This window comes from Cuculus canorus, chromosome 3, assembly GCF_017976375.1.
Source record: "Cuculus canorus isolate bCucCan1 chromosome 3, bCucCan1.pri, whole genome shotgun sequence".
Classification (NCBI taxonomy): Eukaryota; Metazoa; Chordata; class Aves; order Cuculiformes; family Cuculidae; genus Cuculus; species Cuculus canorus.
In genome coordinates, this window is record NC_071403.1 from 68635484 (window position 1) to 68649527 (window position 14044).

At 42.3% G+C, this 14044-nt stretch overlaps 1 protein-coding gene across 20 annotated transcripts in view; it reads left to right on the top strand.

The window, feature by feature from the left end:
- HMBOX1 (homeobox containing 1) overlaps positions 1-14044 on the top strand; it is a 145289-nt gene that overhangs the window by 27410 nt on the left and 103835 nt on the right. Inside the window, exon 2 of one of the 20 annotated variants that reach the window (XM_054061910.1) lies at positions 9911-10066. The exons of the other annotated variants lie outside the window; for them this stretch is intronic. The gene's annotated coding sequence lies outside the window, so the exon portion shown is untranslated. The remainder of the gene's footprint in view (positions 1-9910; positions 10067-14044) is intronic. 20 annotated transcript variants of the gene reach the window in all.

Here is a 14044-nt window from a genome sequence, read left to right on the forward strand (position 1 = left end):
ACAGAGCAGTGGGTCTTGAGCAAATGGCAGAGCTGTAGCCTGTAAATGCGAAAATTGGAGTTAGCGTTTGGAAGAATGGGAAACGATTTGAACTCTGCTGAAGGCAAGATGGGAAAATCGCCCTGCAGTCGCAAGAGCAGGAGCTGGGTTTGCAAAATGAGCATTCTCAACAGATGCGACTTCTGTGTAGGAGTTAAAAATAAATTGTGAGGAGTTTAAAAAAAAGAAAGCTGGGAAGCAAATCTGGGCATCAGTTTATGGTGAATCTGGTCTTCTGAGTGCGTTGGGGAATGACTTTCTGAGATGTTGAGGCAGGAAATATCTATACACATTCATAATAGCTGCTTTCACTCCCCTTTCGGGATGTTAACTTTTCTTATTCCTTAGGTCTGGACTGTTTGCTTACCTGATATAAGCTAAACTCTATACACTTGTTAAAAATGAGAAAAATGGTGTTTTGCTACATAGAGGTATTTTAAGTAGGGGGCTTTGTTTTGTCCAGCCAGGATGTTTTAGGGCTCAGCATCGTCATTTAGTATTTATAAAGTTTATCTTTTTGTTCAGTTTTGCAATAAATAAATGCCTTTAGAATGATCTGAGTTTTGTCATCTAAAAATGTCTTTTCCTGTTGTGTATTTTTTTGTTTACCAATCAGTGATAAATGCCCAGATTATAAATATGTAGATTTGGGTAAAACTCTTTTTTAATGAGATGTAGAGTATTTGGTTTTCATTCCTTCTCTCTTAGTTTGAAGTAAAAAACATAAAGATGCTCAGGGTCGATAGCTTCCTGATTTTCTTAGGAGCAGATTCTTTTCTGCTTTTTTTTTTTTCCCATGCGTTTATTGGAGATACCGTTTAAGCTCCTGAAAGATCCTGAAAATGCTGAGGTATGCTAGTAATCCCACTAAATCCAGTTTGACTCTCCTGAGTGGAAGAGCTGACATGGTTGGGGCTGTATATTCTCTAACCAAGAACTTTTTAGAGTGGTGGCTGTGAGAGTTATAGAATCATGGAATGGTTTGACCTTGAAGATCACGCAGTTCCAACCCCCTGCCATGGGCAGGGACACCTCCTGCTGTGTCAAGTTGCTCAGAGCCTCGCCAAGCCTGGCCTTGAACACCTCATGGAGTGGAGCATCCATGACTTCTCTGGGCAGCCTATGCCACTGCCTCACCACCTTCACAGGAAAAAATGTCTTCCTAATACTGTAGCACTATTTAATTTTCAAAGTACTGCAATAATTTAAACTAAAATGTATCTTAATTGGATCAAAATGACTGTGATACAGTTATTAGCTTTGGGCTGCTGCCTTATATGTTTGCATTTTTAAAAAAATCCTGCTTAGTACTTGAGCCAGTCTTGCTTTTATGTGTACCAATAAAAAAGGCAAAGCACCCAGTGTTCACTCTTTGGTTTTGAGAGTTGTAGCTTGTGTAAAATATTGTGTATGCAAAGCATCATCTGAATTCTTAGCAGCAGATTCCTGCACTGTCCTAGTGAGTTTGATAATTCTTTATTTGTATGATCCTGACCTGATCATACAGCCTAGTCCAGTGGGAGGTGTCTGTGCCCACTGCAGGAGCGTTGGAACTGAATAATCTTGAAGGTGCCTTCCAACCCAAAACATTCTATGAATCTAGGACTTTGTTAGTTTTCTTAGTGCCCTTGCCTCCTTCCAGTCTCTCCAAGAGTTTTTTTCCTGATTCTTCCTTGAACTGGAGGGTGCAGGAGACAAGCCAGAACTGTGGAGAAAAGTTGTTGGCTTGGCAAAGGATTTCACCAGCATCAGAATCGCTCGGAAACTTGGATGAGGAGTCTGAGGGCGAAGGAAACAAAGCAAGAATAATAGTAATGGGGAGAGATCTGAGCACATCAGGAACAGTTTCTGTAGGAAACACCAAAGCAGTCCAGGGAGAACCAGAACGGTAATCCAGCTTCTACAAGCACTGAGATTGTTGGGGTCTAGCCTACATTTTTGTTGCCCTTAGAAAAGGCAGTTTTCCTTTAATGAGGGAGCTTCTCCACTATGTTAATCCTTGCATTGGCCGGATGATCAATGTGGGAAAACAGCATGCTGTGAAAATTTACCACTGGAGATCAAAAGTCCCCCAGATACCCGACTGTGTTAAAGGTAATTGATGGGCTGAGGGGATCTTGTAAACATTTGTTTGTCCCATCAGCAGGTTTGTTTATTTGTTGCTAGTAAGGACATCTACAGAGGCACCGTCAGCTGTAATGGGATTCCGATTTTACTTGGGATTACTGTGGAATGTGCCTTTGTTCATCTTTTAAACCACTTCAGCATCCCAGATAGGATTAGGCATCAGTAATGGAGATGTATTAGTTGGTAGTGAACTTTATAAATTTTTAAATAAGAGCACAAAAGCCCCATTTATGCTGGGTGAATTGAGATGTAGAGAAATATCCAACTAACTATGGCCCCTCAATGGCATTTTAAGGGATAAACGATCAAGGTTATGCAAATGAGTGAATTGATCAAAACTGGTGATTTAAATCACTTTGATTTACATCGGCAAGAGGGAAGCTTTAATTTAAATCATTGATTTTAATCTTGTTTTAGGATTGTACTTTCATTATTTTCCTACAGACAGGTTGATTTTCATTGGCTGGGAACTGTTTGAAGCGTGTTTATTTGCAAACAAGTATAGTTCTTAGTTAATTTCTTTCTTTGGGCAGGAGAGGGAATGCTTAACTGGAGCAGGAATATGTCCTTAAGCAGGTACATAATTTAACAAGTCCTCATTTCTCAGAATCACAGAACCACAGAATGGATTTGGTTGGAAAAGACGTTTAATATCATCAAGTCCAACCATAGATGCAGCCTTGTTAAGTCCACCACTAGACAGTGTCCCCAAGTATGATATCTATTTGTCTTTTAAACAGCTCCAGGGATGGTGACTCAACCACCTCCCTGAGCAGCCTCTGCCAGTGCTTGACAAGCCTTCCATTAAAGAAATTCCTCCTAATCCAACCTAAATCTCTCTTGGTGTATCTTGAGGCCATTTCCCCTTGTCCTGTCACTGGCTACCAGGGTGACTTACCCCCAACTTGCTACAGCCTCCTTTCAGGTAGTTTTAGAGAAAGATGAGTTCTCCCCTCAGTGCCTTTTTTTTTCCAGGCTGAACAACTGCAGCTCCCTCAGTCGCTCCTCATAAGGCTTGTGCTCTAAACCCTTCTCCAGCTCCATTGCCCTTCTCTGGACTCGCTCCAGCCCCTCAGTGTTCTTCTTGGAGTGAGGGGCTCAGAACTCAACCCAGGATTTGAGGTGCAGCCTCGCCAGTGCTGAGTGCAGGGGGACAATCCCTTCCCTACTCCTGCTAGCCACACCATGGCTGATCCAAGCCAGGATGCTGTTGGCCTTTTTGGCCACCTGGACCACTGAACTTGAACTCTTAAAGATTTACATATTTTAGAAATGGCAAGCGAGCTCTATATTGATGGGGACTGGAACTGAACATTAAAAAATGTTTGGATATGTGTATTTAAAAGTAATGATATTAAAAAGGCAGCTTTTGTTTAAAAAAAAACAAAAACATCTCAATGTTTTACATTTTAAAACTGATTCATTAAACAAAGAGACTGTTATCTGCAGTTAATGAACTGAACTGTTTCAGGATACCACGTCCTTCAAGATTTGAGAGCTGGCAGATCTTATTCTCTTACCTCTTTTATTATTCACAGATTAGAGAAGGAAAACAAGCTTTCCTGCTGCCTTTTTTTTTTTTTCATATTTTTTCATATTTCTAAACTCCCATTTGGTTCTTCAGCTTTTGAAGGAACAAGTCATTGATTTGAATTAGATGAAGAAACTAAAATGAACAAAGTATTCCTTACATCTGCAAAAGAGGACAAAAGTGGTTGAGCACTTGAGACTCCTTCCAGGTGCTTATTCTGTGCCTTTCCCTAGTCTAGGAGTGTGATTTATTCCCCTTTCTTCCCAGCCCAGCAAAAACCAGCAATAACTAACTAAAGCTGCTCGATATTTTCCATGTCGTTTTGCCTACAGGAAAGCTGTGGAGAGACTCTTGATTAGGGCTTGCAGGGACAGGATGAGAGGGAACAGTTTGAATCTGAAAGGGGAGATTGAAATGAGATTTTAGGCAGAAGTGTTTTGCTGTGAGGGTGGGGGAGGCCCTGGCCCAGGTTGCCTAGAGAAGTGGTGGCTGCCCCATCCCTGGAGGTGTTCAAGGCCAGGTTGGATGGGGCTTAGATCAACCTGATCCAGTGGGAGATGTCCCTGCCCATGGCAGGGGATTGGAACTGGATGGGCTTTAAGATCTCTTCCAACACAAACCATTCCCTGATTTTAAATAGTGTTATAGTGTAAGTGCATGCTTTGGAATAGCTGATAAAAAAAAAATTAATAGAACTTTTTGAAAAGTCTATTAAAACTTCAAACCCCCCAATCTTCCCTTCTGAAATGCAGATAATTTCCTCACAGATTTTTGGTGGGAAATGCAGTCTAGGTTTGGTAATCAAGATGAAAGTGGTATACTAAGCTAGTTCTCAGCATGCAAGACATATAGAATTCCTGTTTGTGTTTTTTTTTTCCTCTGAAGGACTTTAATAGCAGATCTTTTTTCATTTTTAGCCTAGTGTGTCTGTCTCACAGACAACTTCAGGTGGTTTGGTCACTGTTTAAATTCAGAAAGCTAACAAAGCAGGCAGATGCAGTTCTGTTTTCCTGTGATTAAAAACAAAATCTTACACTTTTATTATTTTGTTCCTAGACCACAAGACTTGTTGAAACTGTTGAGCAAAATTACACTGAAGATCAGCTGAGAATAGGCAAGAGATACTGCTCTGTTTAGATTTTCTGGTACATTTATTTTATTACACTTGATGGCGTAATGGTAGTTTAGTCTCAACTGTAAAGAGCACCTTAAATCCTTTGGTAATTACCTGTTTGCTTATTGCTCTGCATTCTCAGGCACCATGTGAATATTTACAGTTATGAAGAAGTGCAACAATTGTGGGTGGAACTGAGGATAGAATCATAGAATTGGGTTGCAATGGACGTTAAAGGTCATCCAGTTCCACTCCCCCTGCCATGGGCAGGGACACTTCCTGTTCTTCAACAGTATCAAACCTGTAATGCACAGTGCTCATACTATGCTGAAAACTATGTATGCCTCTGGCCAGAAGGTGCTGCAGGGCCTCTCTTTTTTCCAGAAAATGATATATTTTATTTGAATGATGTATTTAATTTTTCTGAATGTGCTTTTCTCCTTTTGTACTGCCTTAAATCAACACGGTGAGGCATTTGTTTTCCCAACTCTCTGTTCTTGAATGTGCTGTACTGTAAATCGGGGTGCAAAGTGAGGTCCCAACACTTTGCCACTCAGTTTCACTTGAATTCTGCCATTCATTTGCTGCCATTTATGTTCCGTGATGATGCTATGATAGATGGCTTTACCTTCCATCATCCAGTGATCGCTGCTGGAAATGGCAGAAGCGATATCTCCACCAGGTTCTTTCATATGTTGGGCTCTGTTTAATAAGTAAGAAAATACTTTTTTTTTTTTCTGATGGGGAAAAAGAGCCTTTATGTGATCGCAAAATACTGTTGCTGGTCAGATCTGTAAAACTGGAAGGAGGAAATAATGGTACATCTGACCTCACAATAAACTGGAAACATCTGTTGTTACATCCTTGAGTGCTTGCGTCCCACATCCTAGATTAGATTTTTACTTCTCTGTCTCAAACCTTTGCACATGTGTGAATACAAAGCATAAGCTGATGGCTGATGCTACGTACATAGCCAGTTTCGATGTCGTAGGACATCCATTTAGGAAAAAAACATTGTGAGACAGAATAGAAATATCAAATGGTAAAGAGAAACTGGATGCTAGTCGCATAATGCATGGACTGCTATGAAATGACATGGAAGGGATATCCTGCAGGATATGTATCAGCCTTGATAAAGCATGAGGATTTCTTGTCCATTGCTGTGAAACGCCTGATTTTTGATGCTGTTATGTATCTGTCCGCTCAAAAATGGGGACATAGGAACAGGCATGTGGATTCTCAGTCTTTGATCACTGTTAATCCGTCCACATAGAGGCCATTCCCAAGCAGCTCTTGCCCAGTTGGACAGGCAAACAAAAATGGAATAGGAATGTGGGGCAGGTACAGGACCATTTGGGGGCTATAGTAGAAGCTGAACCTGCAGCAGTAAAAGGATGGAGAGCTGAGTTCTGAGAGGATTCCTACAGTGGAAGGAAAGGACAAGGACATTTAAAGTGGAACCTTCAATAACCCACACACCTGCCAGGCGCTGTTCAAACCCAGTGTGAAAGTTTCTTATAAGGAAATGAGGACTACACTGTTTGCTGCATCTGCTGTGGGGAGAATGAGAAACAGTCGACCTAATTTTCAGCAAGAAGTTGATGTTAAGAAAATAATTTCTGTGTTGGACTTCTGGAATAGCTCACTGGGGGAGGCTTAATATTCTGGTTGCTTTTGCCTGAGTCGCTGTAGGCTTTTCCTGCCAGTAACTTCATCTCAATGCAGCAACAGTTATCTGTGAAGTCGAAGTGATCCGGCAATAAAAGGGCCTTCTTAATCAAAGATGGTAAAGTCGGAGACAGTCAGTGCTTTCAGTATTGGCATCCTGTTCTGCTAAGGCAATCCCACATAGGAGGAAGACAGACACAAAAAGTTATTTGGCTGAAATGCAGCAAAACAAATTCTGGCCAAATTGTGGACTTGGAGTTAATGGGTACACAGTGTTACTGGGCCAGGCTCGAATGCTGACTGGAAATCATGGTGAGCTTTGTAGTCTCTTAACTACTTCAGACTATTCTGTTATTTCAAGTTTCACTTCACCTAGTGAAAAATGGGGCACTTTCGTGTCTTTTATTTCAAAACTAAAAACATTTTAAGGATATTAAAGGTAAATCTTACCAGAATGCTTTAGAGTATCTGTGAGGCTATGACCTAATCCATTTATATGCATGCATGTGTCATCTTCCCATTCTTTCCCAGCCAACTGGGTGATGACTTACGGTGTCAGTTTTCTCCTTGTAGATGTAGAGTCTTTTCTGATATACCATGTTTCAACAATAGATTAACATGTTTCGGTTCTTGGAATGGCTGTAGGTAAACTGTGCCCAGGCCATTTAAGAACATAATCTCCCTTCAGGCTCAGTCAGGCTAGCCCAGTGGCCAGTCTCTGGTTACAGTAAAAACACTACTTGCAGAAACTCTGCTGTTGTCTTGCACTTGAAGAAGTGGCGGAAACCATACTCAGAGCTTCAGCTTCGTATGTTATGATTGACAAAGCTGAAGCCCTCGGGTGTCCCTTCCCTGCCCAAACCTCTCTCCATTACCAGTATTCCCCTTAAGCATACTTGACCTGCTTTCTGCAGCTCATCTGCTGTGCAGCTCTTCTCAACAAGGCAACACACTGGTTCTTGGCTGCTCAGTGTCAGTCACTGGTAAAAGGGGCTCCAAACTCTCTCTTACAGGTTAAGAGAGGTTTGTAGACCAGTCCTGTTTGTTTTTTTTGCCAAGAACATTATATTCCTGAGTATTAGTCGTGAGCAGCCTTTTGACATGAACTGATGTTTGTTATTTACAGCATCAAATATTAAAAAAAAAAAAGGTCATTAAATCATGATTTGTAAAGGGAAGGAGTTGATTCTGGTAAAAGGGTCTGAGATGTATTTGTTCACTTTACATTTCTCAGCTTTTATTTTTACACTTTTCTTTCTACCGTTTGACTCCAGGAGCTGGAGCTTCAAGAAGAGCAAATGGGAACTGTGAACCTGAGGGCAGTGGGAGAATGGCTAAGATGTTTTATTTTCTGATTTGGATTCTAAAGAAAATCCTCAAAGAGGAGAGTGCCTAAGTTATTCCACTTATGTTTTTCAAATCCTTAAATGGTTTCGTTTGTGTAAATCCTTGGTGAGAACTGCAGGGAATCAACCAGTACTCGCTGGTCATTAACCCTTTCCAATGATCCAGGTAGTTCATTATCCGCATTGTACCTCTTGTAGAGCTTATCATGTGTAGTTCTAGCACCTCAAAACCAGCAAGAGGAGGAAAAGTAAAACCGTCATCTTCAGGTCTTGGAATAGAGCTGGTGGCCTGTGTTTCAGAGGTGTAGCTGTGATGATAGAGAGGAAGGATAATTCCTACTGAAATAGTAGTATTGCCCAGAGGACAGTGTTGACATGGTGAGGGATTGCTTCCTTCAGTGCGCTTGTTCCCCTGTTTCTGTAGGAATAGCAATAAAAGTATCTTTATGTCACTTCAAGTAATGCAAAATTGTCATTTCCCAAAGAGGAGAGGCCTGGGTTTGAGGCTTAGGTGATATTGGGTCACAACTTCTCCTGCTCCGTTCCTTCCTAAGATCCTAAAAGGATTTGTTGGATTTCTGAACAAGTGGCATCTTAGCTCTACGGTTGTCATAGCATGCACTGGCTGTCACAATACTCACCAAGCACACTGTTTCCCAACCCCAAGATTTTGCTTTTAGGGACTTGGAGGTTGATGAGAAGCTCGACATGAGCTGGCAGTGTGTGTTCACAGCCCAGAAGGCCAATCCTGTTCTGGGATGCATCAAAAGAAGTGTGGCCAGCAGCGTGAAGGAGGGGATCCTCTCCATCTGCTCTTCTCTCATGTGACCCCCCACCTGGAGTCCTGTGTTTGGTTCTTGAATCCCCAACATAAGAAGGATATGGAACTGTTGGAACGGGTGCAGAGGAGGCCACGAACATGGTCTTAGGACTGTAGCACCTCTGCTGTAAGGACAGGTTGAGAGAGTTGGCATTGTTCAGTCTGGAGAAGAAGAATGGGGAGACCTTACAGCAACCTGCCAGTACTTCAAGGGGGCTACAAGAAAGCTGGGGAGGGGCTTTTATAGAAGAGCATGTAGTGATAGGTCAAGTGATAATGGCTTAAAATTGGAGGGGGAAAGATTTAGATTAGACAATAGGAAGAAATTCTTCACGTTGAGGGTGGTGAGGCACTGGCCCAAGTTCGTCAGAGAACTGGTGTCTGCCTCATCCCTGGAGGTGTTCAAAGCCAGGTTGATGGAGCTTAGATCAACCTGATCCAATGGGAGGTGTCCCTGCCCATGGCAGGGGGTTGCAACTGGATGGACTTTTAAGGTCCCTTCTAACCCAAACCATTCTGTGATATTTTTACAGGGGTATGTTGACCCTTCCACTGTCTCTAGCTAGAGGGAGTCCAATGCTTTTAATGCAAAGTGAAGCTAGGAAGATCCGTCTGTTTTGTCTGCTGGATGAGTGAGAGCTTATAACTGATGCTTGCAGTGAGCTTGCAGTCACTTCCTAATAAAAAAAAAAATGGTTGAGACACTTGTTTAGAAAGGTGACAATTGAGGGAGGGATGCTGCTCATGGTCTCCAGGTGCCCTCAAAGGCTTCTGTCCTGCTCTGTTCTCTAAAGAATCTTGCAGAAGCCTTATTGCTGTAACTATGCATGCCAGGAGTTCTTCAAATTGTATGACTAACCTCAGTCATGGACTTTAGCTGTGTTTTCAAGGGTAAGTCATATTAAAACGGGTTATATTTGACACAGTATCCTTGCGTGGATGGGGACGACAATTTATATAACAGCTAAATGTACCAATGCATTATCAACTGGATGTAAAGAATCTTAAAGATCTATGTAATAAATGAAGTTGAAAGTTCTCCTTTATAAAAGTCAGTATTTCAGGTAACATTCTTTAGGACTAACTAAGAAGACAAATATTCATCCCACAGTCTCCTGTGCTTTGCAGCAGAATTTTCAGTCAGCAAGAAAGTGCAGAACTTTGTGAAAAATTGTTTTTTAGATAATTGCCTGTTGCAGTCTGTCTAGAGGAACTCACATTTTATTTCTGGCATATTGCATTAAACAGTAGCTTTTACATTTTAGGACGGATGTGTTCATTTATATATTCTCCAGTCCTGTGGTGGGCATCCAGTTCCCAAGCTTGGATAATTTTGCTGAGTAACTTGCATCACAATTTTCAGTTCTCAGATGGGAAGAGAAAATTTCCAAGATAATATATGACCAACTCAAAGGAAAATGGTAAGATGACAAGTATGATAGGTCTAAAAATGTGCATAGAAAGGGCTCTGCACTCAATCCCATTTGGATTTTGGTATGTATACCTCTGAATGAGTTGAATATCCCTCTGACCAACATACATGCCCTTAGGGAAGGCCAGAGTTGTGAGTGAAGCTGATAATATCATAGAATCGTGGAATGGGTTGGGTTGGAAGAGACCTCAAAGCCCATCCAGTTCTGCCCCCTGCCATGGGCAGGGACATCTCCCACTAGATCAGGCTGCCCAAGGCCCGTTCAACCTGGCCTTGAACACCTCCAGGGATGGGGCAGCCACCACTTCTCTGGGCAACCTGGGCCAAGGTCTCACCACCCTCACAGGAACACATTTCTTCCTAAGATCTCATATCACTCTCCCCTCTTTCAGCTTAAAACCATTCCCCTTTGTTCTATCCTTACATTCTGTGATCAAGAGCCCCTCTCCAGCTTTCCTGTAGGCTCCTTTGAGTACTGGAGGGCTGATCTAAGGTCTGCGTGAAGCCTTCTCTTTTCCAGGCTGAACAACCCCAGTTCTTTCAGCCTGTGTCTTTTATTTGGGTTTAAAATAAAGTGTGTGTTTGTGTATAAAAATACATAGATATAAGAACCCCTCTGGAAGTTTGTATGGTGAATTATAAACAATCTTCCCATCTTCCCTGATCTTTGAAAATACAGGGTGTAAGTGGAAACAGAGTAACAGAAAGACACATCTAGAAGTGATGAAAGTCAAGGCTGGAATATTTTTTCAGATGGTTTGTGTTTGCTGTGTTATCGCTGTACAGCAGAATGGTCTGGAGCTTTGAAGGCAAGGCAACTTTGCTCTGAGACAATCTCTTTGAACCACTGCTGGAACTGGTAGGCACCTGACCCATTTGGACAGAAGTGAGTTAGGTAGCTTAAGAGTGCTTGACTGCATGAAAGGGTGGAGAGCTCAGGTCGGGAAACAGCTCAAGACAGTGCTTGTGCAAAGGAGTTTTAGAAAATAAGCTGCTTTGTGGCAAGGCAAGTTTTTTGTTAGGGGAAAGTTAGGTGGCCAATAAGCCCAACAGCATCCTGGCTTGGATCAGCCATGGGGTGGGCAGCAGGAGTAGGGATGGGATTGGACTTGGCACTGGTAAGGCTGCACCTCGAATCCTGGGTTCAGTTTTGGGCCCCTTGCTCCAAGAAAGAGATTGAGGGGCTGGAATGTGTCCAGAGAAGGGGAATGGAGCTAGGGAAGGGTTATGGGGAGTGACTGAGAGCTCTGGGGCTGTTTAGACTGGAAAAGAGGAGGCTGAGGGGAAACCTCATCACTCTCTGCAGCTCCCAGAAAGGAGCTTGTAGCGAGGTGGGTGCTGGTCTCTTCTCCCAAGTGACAGGCAATAGGATGAGGAGAATTGGCCTCAAGTTGTGTCAGAGGATGTTTAGATTCAATATTAGGAACAATTTGTTCCTGAAAGAGTGGTGAAGCCCTGGCAGAAGCTGCCCAGGGCAATGGTGGAGTCCCCATCCTGAGAGATGTTCAGAAACCATTAGGCATGACACTTTGGGAGATGTCTTAGTAGACACAGTGGTGTTGGGCTTATGGTTGGACTGAATGAGCTTAGAGGTCTTTTCCAACCTTAATGATTCTGTGATTCTAGGTTTGTGGGGTTTTCAGAGCTCTCTGTGCTTTGTCAGTCCAGTGAATAATGCAAGGTAAGGAATAAAGGCTTTACACAAACCCTGGCTGTGGCACTGATTGGTTCTGGGAGCAAAGGGAAATAGCTCAACAGCCCATGGATGTTACAGAACAGCTCGGTACTTTGGAAAATTCTAGGAACTGACTGAATGTGAGGAGTAAATGACTGTTTTGTGAGCTGTCATCTTGGCCACTTTCCTGCTGCTTCCCCTAGCACCAGACTGGACCCTGTGTTAAAGCCAAGCACAAGTGTTGTTTGGTTCCAAACCAGCTATAGTAGATAATGCATTTTCTGCTTCTTTCTGGAAGTGGAAAAACGCCATGATCAATCAACTATGAGAATAAATTGATGGCTACTCTGCCCATCTTCAGTAGAGATGATTTGTTCTAATACTTCTTATCTCTCTGTCTCTCTCACTGTGCAGGCAAGTTTCCTCCAGCAATTGCATGCATTCAGTTGCGTTCTATTCAAAAAACCAAAGTTTTCAGAGAAGTTTGCAAGTGAAAATGGGGTGTGTGTTGGTGGCCGTAACCATAGCCTTTTCTGCCAGCAACAGCTATAGTTATATATGGGGCACACACATTCTAGCAGACGCTTCCCATTTAAACCACACTGGTTTCAGCATAGACCAAATTTAGGATCTAAGCCTGGTGACCACAGCACTCGCTAAATCTCTCATTCCATCTTCTGTCATTTCTCAAACGCTCAGTGAGACTTTTTTTCCTAGTTGTTCTATGGAACAGCTTTGATTTTTCTCACTTTGTGGTTATTTTAAGCTTCAGAAAACAATAAGAATGTACTTTTCTCCCCCCCCTTCCTTTTCCTCTGTGCTTTTATGAAAGCAGAATCTGTGTAGATAAAGCACAGTTGATCTGTTAGGGATTACTGTTTCTCAGTATTCTTTTGCTCTTGCATATCGTGCCTTTATGTAGAAGAATATTTAAAGGTGCCATGTAGAACAGCAAGATGAAAGATTCTTTGTGCATTGAAGAATTCTGGTGTCGCAGGAGTCCACCTGTTCTCCTGGAACTTTTTTTTTTTCAAACTGAAGTTTATTTAAAGTGAATTTTAGTGCTCATAAAAGCTGCTGGGATTTGACAGCCTTCGAGATTGAAAGGCTGTCCCCACAGGTGGTGGCAGCAGCACCACGGCCTGGTATTCAGGGCACAGGAGTAGGAATCTGAGATCCACATTCTGTTTCCATCTTTATAACAGGTGACCTTGGGCCAAGTTGCATGTTGCTGAGGCTCAGTTCTCTGTGGAGAATTTTACCCCAGCTCCTGAGGATGTTGCAAAGGCTTACTACTCTCTTAGGAAAGAAAAAGCAAGGAGGAAAACTTCTTGCATTGTCATCAGGTGACAGACCTCATCTTCAGTCTCCCAGCGATGAGAATAATGGGTGATTTTCAGGAGATGATGTTACCAACGGCACATTGAAAGTCTCAGAATTAAGTGGAAGTGCTCTTTGTCTGCAGAATAGTTGAAGAGGAGCTACCAAGCCAGACTGGTTTCATGCAGGTCCAAAAAGGCTCTTTCTGTTGGTGTGTCCTCCCAGCAATCTCAGTCATTTTTCTGGACAGTCAAGCTGGATCAGTCTAGAGGTCCATTGATGTAGTGTTGTGTCAAGTAGTGGTCAGTATCAGCCAATTTATGCACCTACCCAGTTTGCAAAGCTATTCCCCTGATTAAGTACAAGAAGAGTTTTCTTTTTGACCCTTTCAGGCTATCAGCTTAATTCCCAGAAGCTTCGGATTTAATTACCCATATCATTACCACAACATGCATAGCTGCAGATTTTATTAATGACCATAAAATTATCGAATCCTTAAATGTACAAATGAATGCAGATTCCCAGCGAGAAGGTCCTTACACACAGCAGCTCTGGTGCAAGTGAATCCCACAGGTTAGTGCAGCACCTCTTATGTCCTTCAGTCAAGTCTGGCTCATCCATCTCTCTCTACCTGATTTCCTACTGATCTACGCACCACTAGAAATAATATTCTGCATTTCTGTCACTAGACTCAGCTCTTCTTGCCTCTAAAATGGTAGCAAAGTTGAAGTTTGACTCATCATGGAGCCCATTTTTACGCATTTAACACCAGGCTGACCCTTACACCTCTCTGTTTCAGACTCCTTCCGTGCACTGCATCACTTTTGTTCCTTTCCCTGAAATGTTCTTTAATACATTTCAATTCCTTTTCCCCACACAATGCTTTATGACTTTGTAAATCAGTCTGAGTGGTACAGAATCAAATGCTTTCCTGAGATCCTGATAACTTATGTCCACTGTTTCACTCTTGTC